Source organism: Dipodomys spectabilis, unplaced genomic scaffold (genome assembly GCF_019054845.1).
Source record: "Dipodomys spectabilis isolate Male_0828 unplaced genomic scaffold, ASM1905484v1 ptg000098l, whole genome shotgun sequence".
In the NCBI taxonomy this organism is placed as follows: domain Eukaryota; kingdom Metazoa; phylum Chordata; class Mammalia; order Rodentia; family Heteromyidae; genus Dipodomys; species Dipodomys spectabilis.
The window spans coordinates 22,438,844-22,456,741 of NW_024870775.1; positions in this window are offsets into that span (position 1 = coordinate 22,438,844).

The window sequence follows — 17,898 nt, forward strand, 5'->3', positions numbered from 1 at the left end:
TCTCCCAAATAATAAGTTTACAAAAACTTGTTTAATCTAATGAGTTGATCAGAATTTCTGTATTTTATGCAAAAAACGGGCAGGTTATTTTTGTTCAGTTCTCTATAGTCCAATGAAGGTAGAGAAATTAGCTATGCCTTGAGGGCAGAGGAAACTGGAGGGGTTGAATGAGCTTCCTGGGCCACAGACCATGTAATTCTTCAACATCTATCTATCTATTGGAATCAGACTATTGGGGTATGTTGTAAAACATGTCGGTTAGTTAAATCTAATTATCTAAATTATTAATCATCACCCAACTTCTACTAGACTGCCAATTCTTGCAAAAGCAGCTTTAATCCCATTAATCTCTCTGCCAGATTCTGGGAAAAGAATTACAGAGACAGGGAAACTGAAATCAATCTATCCAGTTACCTGTTAGCCACCTAGTGAACGATTTGGTGGAAATAAGGGAAAAGTGATGTCTTAATGAGATTTGGGAAATAACAGTGGATTTCATTTATGTCTGTTCAACCTGACTAATGGGAAGTATACATAACAATTGTCTGTAATGCAATACTGAGTAAAACTTGCTGATTTTCCCCAGGGACACTGTAACTGTTCATTACTTTACACTGCAGTATAAATTGGCCCAGTGGGGAGGCAGGCATAGATTGAAGGGAGCGGTGAACAAAATTACATAGCTAACACTGCAGGCACCTCCCTCACACTTAGGCCCTGGAATCAGGCTCTCAATACATCCAGCCAAACTATTTCTCTGACAGTAGCAGTTCACATATTTAGCTCACATCTGGGAAAACTACAAGAAGGCATGGGGGCTATCTTGAAAGCAGCTTGGAAATACATATCATCTAAACAACAGCAATGAATAACTGTGATCCAAGAAATGTTCCACTCTTCTATATAAACTACCAGCTTGCTATTGCTCTCTATTAGTACTAGGCTACAAAGAAGATAGCCAGAAAAATAATAAAAATGTCCAACCCCCCAATACAAAAAATAACCTCCCTTGTGTTTGCACCCCAGATCTACTAGGTAAGACTCATATGACTTGAGAAAAGTCACTTTTGCAAGGTTGTAGTTTACCTTAATGTATAATAGACACGGTAACATCACATTCCTTACACATTTCCTGCTACAGTCTAAAAAAGATACAAATGGCCCAGTAAGTAACTAGGGCATGAAAACTTTGTACTTGTTACCTAGTCATATTATTATTGAGCTGTTGCCAACCTGTTATAATTCTGACCTCGATATTTTCTGTCATTGCAGTGAGTGCTAAGAGAAATGTAAAACAATAAGGGTAACATTGTTAGTTACAAAACTATTATGACAAGATTTTAACCTTAATAGGAACAGTTTAAATAAATTAGCTTAAACAAAGTACATACTCAATAGAAGGAGGTAAGATTGTATATATTACCACTATTAGTATACATTTTCTACTATTCTATCTCTGAGAGCAAAATTACATTTTATAGCTTTTCTTTGATTGCCTGTCTAGCAAGATATGTAAGTTATAAGCAAGTAAATATTATTGCAAGTAGTAAAGCCTCATGAATAAAGTGGGTATCTATTCCTTAAAAAGGTTATGGATTATCATCCCCAAATTTTATTCTCTGATGTTAGTTATAAGGAAATTGAGTAAATGTGTGAAGTCAGAGGGCTCTAAAAGCCATCTTCCCTGAGATTTTGGATTTAGCTTTCAGGGGTAGCTTATAAATCTTACTCTTTGTCCAGAGGCGAAAATTACATGTAGATAGAAATCATAATCCCATTCTGTTTGGACACCTTTCTTGTTGTGCCTTGTAATTATGTGAAAAGTGTGCTCCAGGCATGAGTTGGGCTTTTTCAGTTCTTGTGTTTCAGTTCTCATATTAAGCCTAGGAGTTCTGATGTGAAGGAAATATATGCCAGAAATGGCAAAAATAATTATCAATTTGTAATAAATATTTTTCTTTCAACTGCTTATATATTAGTTTGTTACTTACAAATATGGATTCATACTTTCATGACACTATTGTTATCTGTGGTTTTAGTTAAAATGAGTATCAATGAGGCCTTAATAAAAGATTAATCCTTAAGTGGATATTATTATTTCTTTCAATTTTCACTTAACCAGCTGCACTAATCCAAAGGTATTTTGAGTCATTTATAGTAACATATTATCCTTATTTACATAGAAATTTGGCCATTGCCATTGGCTCCTTTAAGATATCACTAGGCCTTGGATTGCTAGATGCAATTTACTCCTTTGGGAGTTTTGGCTACAACACAGCATCAGCCTATGCTGAAAATGTGATATGTTGTATAATAATTGAGACACACCACAAGAGTTCTAATTCAGATGAACAAAAACTTAACTAAGGCACAGAAGTAGTTAACTAGGTACATATAACTAGGTCTTAATAAACACTCTGTATAAGAGGCTTGGATGAATTTCCCTTGTTGGAAATACTCCATGTATACTACTTCCCATAGATACTAAGAAGATCTAGCACTGCCCATATGTCCACAGGGAGAAGACTGATAGACTTTTCTTGGACTCTTCCCAATGAATCTTATCTTTTGGCTGATTTGTCTATATCCTTAGTTGTATAATAAAAACATATCCAAGAATATACTGCTAGAAAACCATAACTGGTACTTAGGATTAACTGAGCCAAAGATTGTGTTATTTCTTCTTTCTTTGTGTCTGTGGGGGGACTGGTCCTGAGGCTTGAACTCAGGCCTGATGGCTGTTCCTGAGAATTTTTCTCAAGGCTGATGCTATATCTCTTGAGCCACAGCTCCATTTCTATCTTTTTGCTGCTTAATTGTAGTTAAGAATCTTACATATTTTCCTGCCCAAGCTGGCTTTAAAACAATCTTGAGATCTCAGCCTTCTCTGTAGCAACTAAGATCCTACAATCCCTATGATCCAGCCATACCAATCTTGGACATCTGCCTAAAACATTACAAATTAGGATATGGTAAAGACATTTGCACATCCATATTCATTGCTGCGCTATTCAGAATAGCCAAGCTATGGAAAAAGGCCAGATGCTATTAACCAATTAGTGGGTCAAGGAAATGTGATAGATACACACAATGGAATTTTACTCATCCATTAGAAAAAAAATGCCATTTGTTGGGAAATGGATATACCTAGAGCAAATCATGTTAAGTGAAGTAAAAGAAGCTCAGAGTGAAAATGGCTCATGTTTCTCTCATATGCAGAAACTAGATCTAAAATACAAGTAGGTATGATAACATATGCAGGGTTCAATGCATGTATACATCAATGAAAGGAGGGTATACTTACTTGAGGAACAATCTAAAGGTATAACTCTTTTGAACAAATAAAGTAATATTTATCAAAATGAATACCAGGGGATGGTAATATGGCTTTTCATTTTTTATTTTTTGATGCAAAGGGGCAAAAGTGTTTCCTTTTGCTCTCCCAGACAGAAAACTCAATGTTGTTTGTAGCACAAGGGAAATTCCAAATGTCAGATTTGTTCAGTGCCTCCCTTTTCAGAGTGTCATTTCTCATGTGGTTAAAAATGATTGCCCATTATAAAGACTATTTAAAACACAGAATGATTGTCAAGGGATAGGACAGAATATAAATGGCATATATATATATAGAGAGAGAGAGAGAGAGAGAGATACATACATACATACATACATATATACATACATACATATATACATACATGTTAAGACTAATGCTGAGGAAAACTGAAGACTTATAATTCTCAATTTTACGAACTACAAATTAGGAAAGTACAAGCAAATATAAAATAAGACTATTTCTGAGATAATAGGAAAAAGATGCCTACTTTTATCATTAAAATGTCAACGTTTTTATATCTAGTGGTTTTAAAACTTATGCTATCATTCAGAGGAAACTTTGTAGTGATCTAAAGCAAAAATAAATAATTACATTTGAAATGTACATTTTTCTTTTCACTGGAACTAAAATAACAATTGTTATTTAGTGCAAGAAATATTTAAAATTCCAACAATGTACTAAGAAAAAAATAAAGAGTAATTACATACAACTAGTCTCATGGAAATATGTACATCCTGGGGTAAGAATATTTACCTATGATATTTTTCACTTAAAATAGGCAAAAGGAATATAAAAGGAAGAGATCAACTGTATCTTGATGGGGTGCTTATTCTGGCAAGATTCTAGAGAGGAGGTGTCTGAAAAGTTCTGAAAAATCAGAAGGAATGTTCATCCAGATGAAATGTGGGAAAATCATATCCTAGTCAGTGGGAATGTAAGAAAGAACACGTTATGTTTTAAGAACTGAAAATAGTTCAGTGTTTCTACATTAAGACCTACAAACGATAGGAAGAGAAGAATCTGAGCAGAGCATGCATCATTTAAGCAGTCAGTTTGATTAGAATGCCAAAGGCCTTGTACATCAGTGAAGAGAATTTAGATTTAACCTCTCAGCACTTGGAGACATCTATCATTACTCATTTGACATTGCCATCACATTTTTATTTTGTCATTTTCTAAAAAATTACATTTTTAGGGGACAAAGTTATTTCCTATTACATAGGGGAAAAGTATGATTCGGTGATTGTGTAATCTCAGAACCCAGGAAGAGTAGCTATTTCCTATTTTTATCACCATTCATATTCTACTCATGCTTTGGGGCAAGACCATTAAAGTACCTTCTTTCATTTAGTCTTCTCACTTCTCAAAGAATGACTGTCACAGGAATGAGACAATACATATTAAATACTTAGAGAAAGTTGTTCAAACAATATTCATGGCTTTTGTTTTGTTTTGTTTTTTGTTTTGACAGGATATTTTATTTTTAATTATCTTTAACTAGTTGTATAAAGAAAGGATTTGCAGTTTAACAAAGCAGATATACCTTGATCAACCCTACCCTTTTCAACATTCCTACCAACCCCTTTCTCAATTCTTCTTTAATTTGTAATGTATACATTGGATTCTTGTCTGCATTTCCCCCTTTCCTCCTCTTCATTTGTTTATACCGTTCCCCTTGCCCTCACTCCATCTCTAGGGAGCACATAGTTACTGGTGTTGAATTTTGCTTAACTTTGATTTTGCCCTTCTTCGGAATTACATTATTTGAAATTTCCCTTGAATCTACCATATTTCAGTGAATACATTTGTATATACTTGCATCCCAACCAAAAGTATGTAAGCTAATTTTAGTGTCTACATATAGGGAAAACAAGGATCTGTTGTCTCTTTGGGCCTGACTCATTTCACTTAGCATAACTTGTTATGTAGAACAGGCTAGTCTAAAACACATTGTATAGACCAATTTCTCAGCTATTTTGTTGACATATTTCTTTAAAATAATGTAATTCTTGTTTCTAAAAATTAATAAGAATTAAGCTGGATCTAATATTGTCCAGCTAATAAAGCATTAAAATGCATTTAAAGGGCCAGGTGCTGGTGGCTCACATCTTTAATTCTAGCTACTCAGGAAGCTGAGATCTGAGGATGGGTTCAAAGACAGGCGGGGTAGGAAAGTCCATGAGACTCTTATCTCCAATAAAACACCAGAAAACCAGAAGTGGCACTGTAGCTCAAGTGTTAGAGCATTAGCCTTGAGCTGAAGGGCTGAGGGACAGCTCCCAGGCCCAGAGTTCAAGCCACATGACCAACCAACAAAAACCCACAAAACAAAAAACTGCACTATCAGGAAAGACCAAAGTGAAAAAATAGAATGAATGAAATCTGTAAAAGTTTGTAAATCAGAATTTGCAAAGTAAGAAACTTAAATTTCAACTGGTTTTCCACATCTAATTAACTTTAAGCCTGCATTACGAAATCAAATAATGATACTTCCATCTTCTTACCTGATTAGCTTTTGCTGAGTTTAATGGAATTGTATATACTTTTTTTCCCCTTCATAGCCATTGTTAACTGAAAGGCTAAAGGTTGGTTCAGTATCTGAGATTATTTCACAGATGCTTCAATTTCTCTAATCGATACTTTCTTCGTGCTTAGGCATCCTCAATATCTGCTACACCTGTGATTATTTCCCCACAAAGTAATATCTAATAAAGGTGAAATCCAAGAAAAACCTATTGTTCCCATTTTCTTAGGCCTAATATTTAATTGATATATTGAATAAAACCACCACCTATCATTTGAGTCAATTAGATACCTAACAATATAGGGGCTTCGCTTCTCTTAGCTTTTATACTCCTGAACATATGTCTAATGTTCTATCCTATGTTTTACTAGACTCCAATTATGAGTATTTTTGGGCTACCATGTGGTTTGAGATCCAGATCCAGATTTTTACATTGCATGTTGCTTTATTTTTCTAACTGAAAGCAGCCACCGTCTACCCTGATTTGTTCACTTTTGTCCGAACTATCATTTTTGCACCTAGAACTACACTAGTTTATTTCTTCTTAATACAGCAGTACCAACTCTAGAAATAATAAAATTCTCAAGGACAGGGGCTAGCTTCTATTTTACCTGCAGGAAGTTATGTGAAGTATTATCAAAATGTTATATCTATCAAGCAGACAAAAACGTTCCATGAGAGTCTAGGATATACCCTCCCTGTGGGTACTGAGCCATACTCATAGTGATGAAGTTGGTGCTTTGGGATGAAAAATATCTTCGTATGAATTTTGCTTTCCAGAAAAGTCAGAATATGGACAGTGATCATATGTTTACTATAAAATACTTTTTTAAGGCATTAAAATATCATGAATGGGGAGGATTAGAAAATAAAACTTCTTAGATGGGTGATAACCAGGAGGCTGAGATCTGAGGATCATGATTTGAAGCCAGCCAGGCAGGAAAATCCATGAAACTCTTATCTCCAATAAACTACTCAGAAAAAGCCAGAAGTGGTGCTACAACACAAATGGTAGAGTGCTAGAATTGAGCACCAAGAGGCTCAGGGATCACACCCAGGTACTGAGTTTAAGAGAAAAAAACCGTACGATGTAAAATTACTTATTTGTTTAAATATGCTTAAATGAGATATTGAGAGTAATTTCATAATGGAAATTTCGCCTGTGTCCTGCCCGCCCCCCCCCCCCCCCCCCCGCCAAATTACATGTTATCGTGAGCACATATCCTAGTTTCTCTAGCCCCTGAACATGAACCAAGTTCTCATTTTCATAAATCTTCATCTAGGAATATATTTCACCAGTTTATTTACTTCTTAAAATATAAAATTTATGTCAAAATGTATCATCCTCCAGACATATAACACTAGGAAAAATTACCTAATGGGAATCCAAACCTAAAATCAGTTTATAGAAATATTCATTAATTCTAACATCAAACATTCATAAAATAATTATACTTGAGAGGAGGAAAATTCAAAAGAAAAGGCTGAAAGTAGGAAGTTTTTTTTCTATTTCCCTACAGAGCAGATAAAAGGCCAGCTACTTACTCTGTAAAGCAATAACTATCTAAATATAAATTAGATATTCTTAGATTAACTAATTAAAATGCTCATGTAGTAAATACTTAAGTGTACATACATGAAAATATCCTGTACTATATTAACAGGACTGATAAAATTATTTTACACCTATTCTTTGGGACTGCAACATGAATAATATCCCAACTACTAGATATAATTTGAAAGGCAATTTTTCTTACAATCCTAACCAGAACATATTGTGAATATCTTTTCATGTCCCCTGAGCATCAGGTTTTATTTTTAACTTTTAATATGTTCAAATGGTATATATGCAATTTTTTTTCTTTTTCTTTCTTTTTTTTGTATTTTTGTTGGTTGTGGGTCTTGAACTCAGGGCCTAAGAGCTGTCCCTGAGACTTTACGCTCAAGTTAGCATTCTACCACTTTGAGCTACAGTGCCACTTCTGGTTTTCCCATTGTTAATTGGAGATAAAGAGTCTTACAAGCTTCCCTGACCTGGCTGGCTTTGAACTGTGATCCTCAGATCTCAGCCTCCTTAGTAGCTAGGATCATAGGCATGAATCACCAGCCCCTGGCACAATGTTTTTCTTTCGTGGGTATTTTGAAAACAAGCTATGGTAAAAGTTACATTGCAATAATTTTTCATTGAATTCAAGATAGACAAACATGAAATTTGTAAATTATTGCCCCTAACAAGAATATATTTATTATTGTTCACTGAATTTACATAAATAAACTAAACCAAATAAGTGAAATACTTTGTTAGCTTTCTCAGCTAAGGTTGAAAAATCATCGTTCCCAACCTTATCTAAACTGTCTCTGACAATTCCCAATTTACCTTAAAACCATCTGCTTATTGAAACTGAATTTTCTAGTGTTTTCAATTTTTGTATGTGGAAAGAATATCAAAGCCTCTATTTTCTTAAAATTTAGTCTATTTCCTCAGAACCAGAGAAGCAGGCTTAAAGTCATTACATTTCTACCTAGCAATTATATCTTTTTGAACTGCAGTCCTTCCTTTACTATATTAATGACTCCATACATTCAGATACTTAGATACTACCAAGAAAACTGGTTGAGAACTATATTCTGATCCTAAAATCCCCAACAACCTATGTAGTTCTCATACAGTCATATAATTATGCATTGTCATAAACAGGGTATGGGAGTATAGAGATGCTTAAAGGTTTAATAATAGAGAGACACAAGGGAACATAATAAAAAAAACAATGGAACTAAAGTTAGTTACCTCAGGTTTGTTGTAATTTAAAATATTTTGAATTTAGAATATTTTTTAAAGAGGGTAAAACTTTACACCTATTATCCTGGGTCAAATCTAACACAATACGCTGGTCAGAGTGTTGAAAAGATTATTTTTCCATTGTTAGTCTAAGGGCAAATCATTCACACTGGCAATTTCTCAAAAAATGCTCACTTTGTCCATATGATCTATCAAGTATGCATCTTAGTATTTACCCAAACAAATGTGATGCTTCTATGTATGATCACAAATCTCTGTAATGGGTATTTATGGGAGATTCATTAATAATGATTAAAACATGGAGGCAATAATGTGTCTTTTGCTACGTGAATGAAAAAATAAAGTGCACATACAGGTGTATTATTAAGATACACCACATTTTGTTGACCCAGTCTATGCTTCCATCAGAAAGAATGATGGCACCCTATTTGTAAGGAAATAGAAAGAGTGGGGAAAAATCATATTAAGTGAAGAAAGCTATATCCAAAGTAACTTAGGTCCCATGGTTTCCCTTATTTGCAATAATTAGTATACATCCAGGATAATCCTAGCAGATGAACAGAATAGCCATGTACATATGACCATGTAAGATGATACTAAGCAAAATGAACTCAAAGACATGGACACAACAGGTTTTTCTTTGTTGTTGTTTTTAATGTACTATTGGACTTTTTGTTTCTTTTGTATGTTCTTCCCCCTATGCTATATCCCCTGTTGTCATTGTATTTTATTTTCAAACTCTGGTATTAGATATAAGTTTATTTGAAATAGGGAAGGGAAGGGGAACAGAATAGTGAGGCATAGAACAAGTGGGAAACCTTTGCAACAGTGATATTCACAAGACAATATGTTGGAAATGATCTGTACAACTCTGGGGGAAGGGAAAGTAGAAGAAAAATGAGGGAAGGGGTAATAAGTTCAACAAAAAATTACTTATTACCTTACTTATATAACTGTTACCTCTCTGTAATCAACTTGACAATTAAAATAATATTCAGTATGAAAACAAAACAAGCTATCCATCCATTAAATCATATTTGACAGAAATTAAATAGAGTCTCTTGGTGAAATCCAATCTGAAAAATCCCCATACTTTGATTCCACCTGTATGGCATTCAGGAAAGGAGAAGTCTATAGAGCAGTGAAATCTGCACTGAGGACAGGAAAGAATGAAGTATCAGGGCACAGAGGCGCTTTAAGGCAGTGAAAATATAGTGATATTGTAATTATGCCTACATGTAATTATTTAAGCTTCAAAGCTCATTAAAATACAAAATTCAAAGGTTACTTCTATTATCAGTCATAGACTGTATAACTGCATATGTATTAACTTACGTTCAGCAATTATAACAACTACACCAATCTGGTAACAGATATTGATACCGTGGATATTGATTCATATGTTCTGCAGAATGTGTGTAGATAGGCTGGGTGCCAGTGCCTCAAGCCTGTAATCCCAGAAACTAAAGAGGCTGAGATCTGAGGATCACAGTTCAAAACAGCCTGGGCAGGAAAGTCTGTGAGACTCTTATCTCCAATAAGAAAGAAGTGGCGCTGTGGCTCAAGTGGTAGAGCACTAACCTTGAGCTGAAGAGCTGAGGGACAGTGCCCAGGCCCAGAGTTCAACCAAAAAAAAAAAAAAAGAATGTGTGTAGATACAGAGTTGTACTTTAGCAAAATTTATTTCAAATTTCAAGAAGAATTAAGATCTATTAGAAAAATGAGAGAGAGGGACAAGAAATGTACATATTGCCTTACTCATATAACTATAACCCCTCTGTACAGCATCTTTACAATTAAATAAAACTGAAAGAAAAAGGAAAAAAATGAGAGGGAGGAACAGAGGGAGAGAAAAAGATGGACGGAGACATAGAAACAAAGACATAGGGAGAGATAGAGACAGATTGACAGGAAATTGTAAACACTTTTGAGGGGAAGTTCGAAACTTTCACATTACTTTCCAAAGCAGTTTAAAATCTACTGAAAAAGAGATAATCAAAGTTATTGGGTGAATTCTTAATTTTAATTATATTAATTTTCAGTCTATATTTTTCAAAAGTGTATACTTTTTGCTTAATTATGTAATTCAGCAGTTGAAATGATCATAGCCCACAAGAGATGTTTACTTATAAATGCAGCTTTAAGTTAAACCATTTCAAGTTAAAATATTCAACCAATGAACATAAACAAGAAGTAATTGCTGATTGAAAAATTCTAAAAATCGTCATATGCCAGTTTGTCATTAGAATAATACAGTACATTAAAGCCGTTTACTATTAGGCATTAAATCTTGAACATAAGTCACTTTTTTTTAATTGTGAAAATACCGTACAGAGAGGTTACAATTACTTGAACATAAGTCACTTTTGTATGCCAATTTCACATCCTAGAACTTGGCAAAATGCCCTGGCTGATAGCAATATCTATCAGCACAAGTCCATGTAGTAATGGCAAGAGCCTGTTTCAGAGTGACCTAACTTTACCCTCTCTGGTAGCTTGTGATCACTCAGAACAGTAATCACACACTTAGATCAATGAGTTAACTGGTCACAGGCATGGATAGATAGATGATAGATAGATAGATAGATAGATAGATAGATAGATAGATAGATAGATAGATAGATAGATAGATAGATGTAGATATAGATATCTGGCAGGTAAGCATTAAAGAAACTATAAAATCAATCTTACAAATAAGAAATTGGGGTCAGCACTTGGATATTCATGTCAAGATGCCAGACCACTATTTTGGTGGTGAGAACTTGGCAGGGACTTAAGGCCTTCCAATGCTGCCATATATCTATTTGATGATGGTCCTATAACAAGGTACGTTTTACTTTAAAACAGTCTTCTTGCTTAAGTGCCAGTTACTGGGATGTTAACTTTTACTTCCTAGAAATCTATTAACTATCCATTAGCCAGAAAAGTACTTTCAGGGCCTAGAATAGAGAAAATAAAAATACATTTTACAAAAAGCTGTGGGTCCACCTGTATCCCTATTTAAATAATTTGTTTTTTCCCTTCCCCTCCACAAATTATACCAACATCAAATACAGTGAAAACAGTGTTTATACCATGGGGGAGGGACAAGACTATATGTTGAAAAACAAACTTTACAACTTTGGCGTGGGGGTAGGGTGGGGGGACGGGGTGGGGTGGCTGGAGGAGGGGCGGGGAGGGGGAGATGGGAGGGATGGTAAGGGGAAACAAAGGAGGAGGCAACAATGCTTGATAAGAAATGCAATCATTACCTTGCTCATGTAATTGCAAAAGTTCTGTAGGGTATTTTGACACACACACAAAATAGTTTATGACTACAGAAAAAAAAAGCTGGGTGCCAGTGGATCACGCCTGTAAGCCTTGCTACTCAGGAGGCTGAGATCTGAGGGTCGTGGATCAAAGCCAGCCAGGGCAGGAAAAGTCTGTGAGACTCTTATCTCCAATAAAACCACCAGAAAACTGGAAGTGGCACTGTAGCTCAGGTGGTAGAGCTCTCACCTTGAGCTGAAGAGCTGAGGAATAGCACCCAAGCACAGAGTTCAAGCCCCATGACCAACAAAACAACAAAAACAACAAAAAACATTAAACATTTTCAATAAGAATAACAAGATAACCCCTGTTGTCACTGTATTTGATTCCGGTGTCCTGCATCTTTTTATTTTTAATTTTTATTGTAAAAATACTGTACAGAGGGGTTACAATTACATGGGCAAGATAATGAGTACATTTCTTATCAAGCATTGTACCCTCCTCCATTGTTTCCCCTTCCCATCACTTCCCATCTTCCCCCTATCCTGCCCCCCCACCCAATCCTCCCTGCTTTCTCCCTACCCTTGCATCAAAGTTGTAAAGTTCGTTTTTCGACATAATAACTTGTACATCTCATTGTTGGAATGGGTCCACCTGTATCCCTATTTAAACGATTTGTTTTTCCCCTTCCCCTCCACAAATTATACTGACATCAAATACAGTGAAAGCAAGGGTTCTGCTGTGGGGGAGGGACATACAAAGCAACAAAGAAATAATCTTATAAATGTGTTAGAAACAATTTCATGAAAGAGAAAAAAAACATTTGAATACATATCTTACGGTTCATTTCCCTAACATAACCTTATCTGACCTTTTCTGCTTGACTCAGACATATACTAGATATTGCAAATAAGGAAACCATCCTGCATCTTGTATATACATTTTTTTCTGATTTGGGGAGAGGAAGGGAAATAACAAAATGCTGAAATAAAGTTACAAGATGACCCATTGTAACAATGAGATGTACAAAACAGTATGCTGAAAAGGAACTTTACGACTTTGAGGGAGTGGGAGGAGTTGGAAAAGTGGGGAGGAAAGGGATGATAGGGAAAAAAGAAAGGAGGGATAACAATGCTCAATAGGAAATTGACTCATTACCTTACTCATGTAACTGTAACCCCTCTGTACAGTATCTTTACTATATATTTATATATATATACATATATATATATGTATATGAATAACAGGAGAAAAGTTAGAGGAAAACATAGTGTATCATAAAATATATAAAATATAGTTAAATCTCAACAAAATGAAGTAAAATATATGATATTAATAGGTTATTATTTCTTGATTATCTGGTTCAAAACATTCTCAATCAGCTGTTTGCTTCTACAATTGTGTTTAATGATGGAAGGAGAGGATTTTAAAACCATTTTCACATATTCCAAAGAAGATTTATCTGAATGCTTAAGTGACAAAATAGAAATAGCAATTTTATCTGGGCTAATAGAATAATTACAACTAGTAAATAATAAAAATAAACACAATAATAAAAATAAGGCTTGATTTTAACACTGTAGAAGAATTCCAAAGGCATCAAATTGTATCCACATTATATTGAAACAATTGCCTGTTAACAGAAATACACAGAACTGACTCTTTTGTTGATATGTACTACAATGATGCTAATGATATCAACCTATGTTATTTTGTGATTATTTTAAGACTTATTCATGGAGTATGCTTGAAATCCATTCACTATAACCATTATTCATATCAATAATTCTTTCAAGTAAATGAGTTTTCATTTATTGAAGCAATTACTTATTTTCTTTTCATTTATAAAATTTTATTTCGAGGTGATATACAGAGCAGTTACAGTAATATACGTAAGTTAGGGAGTACATTTCTTGTCAAACTTGTTACCCCTTCTTGAACAAAAGATGAAAGATGAAGGCTACTTAGAAGTAATGAATATTAAAGAGTTTCATGCAAGCCAGGGCATGCTAATATAAAAACAAGTAAATTTTATTATACTTTTCTTGTTCTGATAGCTTTATAGTTACCATATAAGCCAATTTTATTTTAGAATTAGATGACACAAACTTAAAAAAATAGATAATATTTTATTTATAAAAGTGTAAAAAGTTCACTGGAATTATGGTCAAGCAGTAGAGTCCTTGTCTAGTAAACATGAAGCCCTGGGACCAAACCCCAGTACCACTGAAATAAAAAATGGTTAAAAATTGTTGAGAGATGATAAAAAAAATTATTAGTGCCTTGTCTACATTACTCGAGGAACAATAAAGGTAAAGGTCTATATTCTGTGTATATGGTGACAACATTCTAGAAATTAGAAAAATAACTCTATTCTTACAATTAATTTGAATAACAGTATTTTATGGTGTGTTATAAGAACAATACGCTAGGCAAAACAAAACATCTGCAGCTAGTTTTGAACATTACTGGTATGTACAGGTCTTCACACACACCTTAACTTTAGCTGTAAATATCTGTGGGAGAGAATTTTCACTCTTAGCATGTGTATTTCAATCTTTTCTAAGAGTGCTTTCAGTTTGAGCAGCCTAAAATCAAAACTGACAGTAAACTTTCTCACATCGGTATGTGTGGGCATGGGAAAAGATTGTGTATAGGATTTGAACGTTCTTAGAGTAAAGATGTTCATTGAGTCCGTTTTGATTTCACAGTCTCATAGTATCCTCTGGTAGAGAAAATGACAAGAGACAAGTGGTGTAACCCAGCCATAGCTGGTTGCATTCAGCCAACATTTATAGTAAACCTGAATATCCAATGTCCACTTTTCTCTTTACAGAAATCATCAAACCACAGCCATGATTTATCTGTTCACTGTTCACTGTTCATTCCAATGTCCATGAAACAGATATTTCACTTACCAGCTCTCCTCATCAAGGATTTTAATTATATAAACTTCTGCTACATATAATATCTAGATAAATGTCAACAGTATTACTGAAGAATCACTTAATTTTAACTTATTTTTTACCAAATAAAAGTATTGTTCAATGGGACTATGTTAGTATGCTATATGAAGATGTAAACCATAAATTTGAAACAATCATAGCATAATAACTGAAGGAAAAGTTTACCATTAGTACTAAGCTAAGAAATTTGTTAGAATGTTTCGATAGTCTTCAGAAATTATATATCCTTGGACTTTTTTTTTTCCCCAGGGCTGAGGACCAAACCCAGGGCCTTGTGCACGCCAGGCACCCTTCTGCTGGCCTAACCCCCATCCCCTCCTTGGACTTTCTTTAATTCCATCTACTCTAATCATAGGAAAAATAATGTTTGAAATACATGGTATATTTACTAAAATGATTAAATAATTTGCCCAATAGAAGTCATAAAAGCATCTCAGTATTCTTTCAAACAATCCAAAAGTTATCCTTGAGTAAATGAAAATTTTATTCCTAAATTCATAAGCTTTTCATTTTATTAAAAAATTTTCATGAATTTGCAATTCTTTAGTCAACATTGATTCCCTGATAGGAAAGTAATAACTTTGTAGCTAAATGAAGGGGAAAAGTTCTATTTGTGCTAGGAAAAATTACAAAACATTATTCTTTGTAAATGTTAGTGGCATAAAACAGATATAACTTACTAACTTTCAGTAAGCCTTTTCTTTAGGAGTAGCTCATGAATAGTACTGTCGATTTTTCAATGTCAGTTTCATCTGTATCTTTTGTGAAGTCTAGTATGTTACACATATCTCACCTATCTATATAACGAAGAATTATAAAAGAATTGAATATTTCATTTTAATATGATGATGAATCCCTAGTTGAATGAAATTATTTTTTTCCTAAAATGATCTCTGTATTTGAGGAGATCTTTTAATACTTTTATATGAATTTGTTTTCAGGTAGATTTTTAACTAAAATAGGTAATAGGAATAATTTTAGCTCTGTTTTAATCTCCTTTTCCATTAATTTATGTGCCTTAATGACTTCACCTTGTGTTTTGTGTGCTTTTCTGCATAATTACTATGTCTCTAAGAACAAGTAATTCTAGTCAGAAATGTAGTCCTGTATAATTACTTTTAGAATAAGAATGAAGCTTCCCAAAGTGAGGTATTTTGGTGTCTCTCTCAAGAATATATTTTTGAGCTCAATCATGCTTGTTCTAGTCTCTACTCTCCTAAGAAAAATGCTACATGTCATGTGAACTTTGGAATTGCTTGCCATATATAGCTGCTATATTTTAATATGTCCAAGAAGAAGCTAAGGGATGATGATGAGTTCTAAAAAAATAACTCATCCTAAGGGATGGAAGGGTAAGAATGTTGAAAGTAGTGACATTGATCAAGATGCATTATATTCATTAACTGTTTCATTAAATGGCAACTTCCATGTGCAACAACTTATTGATAATATTAAAAAATGAAAAAAAAAAACAATTCATCCTAAGGTAGAGAGAGCCTTTCAAAGATAATATATTGGAAACAAGGACCTATAATGTCATTACCAATGTAGTTAGTAGTTAAGAGTAATATGAAAAACAAATTTTAGGTTCATTATATTACAAGCTTCTTAACATAATACTTCTAGTATTTTGCTTGAAAATAAGCAGTTCTCTTTTTTTAAGCATTTCTCTTGATACGTTTCCTGTCATGAAATAGGGTTCCCATGAAGAAACGTAGCTGATCTTACTCTTATTTGTATGCTAGTGACTGTATTAATTGCCTAATGATTCAGGTTTAATTTTTGGTTCTCCCACTTGGGTAGGTTACTTAGCCTTTCCAAGATTCATTGTTCCCTTATGAGTTATTGTATGTTAGATCATTATAAGAATTTCAGAAATAATGTTAAATGTCTGGAAAGTTCAGTGTTCAATATGCTTTAGATATCATTATGCTCATGTTAATTAACATTTAGAAAGTGCTTTCACTACAAAGTCACTCCATAGACATGCTCTAAGCAATACTCTGAAGTTGAATTAAACATAAGACTGTGGTGAAGAGGCCAATAAATTAGCTGATGGTCCAAATTATCCTGTCTGTTTTCATACTGAAACCATGGTAAGAAGGGCTTTCTTATAAAAATAAAGACAAACCAGAAACACACAAAGAATATATGAAATCAACCGTATTTTGGCTACAATTCTCAAAATATTTTTAATCCTTTACACAAAATATTTATCACCCCAGTTATGAATAACCTATACTCTGTGCAAGTGGCTCACGCCTATAATTCCACATACTCAGGAGGCTGAGATCTGAAGATCCTGATTTGAAGTCAGCTAAACAGAAACCTTTGTGAGACTCTTATCTTCAGTAAAAAGCCTGAAGTAGAATTGTTGCTCAAGCAGAAGAGTACCAGCCTTGAGCAAAAAAGCTAAAGACAACACCCAGGTCCTGAGTTCAAACCTATAACTGGCAAACATATACACACATATGCACACATACAAAATCATAGAAATATTTTGGATAAAATAAATCCTAATGAAAATCTTAAAAGAATTAACAAATTTCTACATTTAATGAAGTTTAGAAATTTATTCACAACTATTAATAAGCTATATTCTGTTCTACAATTTCTATATTCTTCCAATCAAGATCCTACTAATTTTCATACAGTGCCATTTTATCATATCTTACCACTTATAAACAAATATATACATACTAGAAATAAAGAATAAAGTTCAAGTCTTGTTAATAAATATTGAATTATTACTGCTGATATTATGCCTCTGAGTTCTTCTTGTACATCTCTGTGTAATTCTAGTCATATTGTAATATATCTATGCATACAGGGTATGTCTTTCAAATTAGGCCATAATTTTGACACAATTCTTTTTAAAGAGCGAGATCTATTGTGAGTTAGTTTGATGGTTTTCATGATGTTCTTGGCAGTTGTTTAAATTTAAGGGTAAGTTCTTTTGTAAAAATGTCTGATCTGAATTCTTTTATCTAAGATTGGTGAATAATCATAATTAGTGGAAACT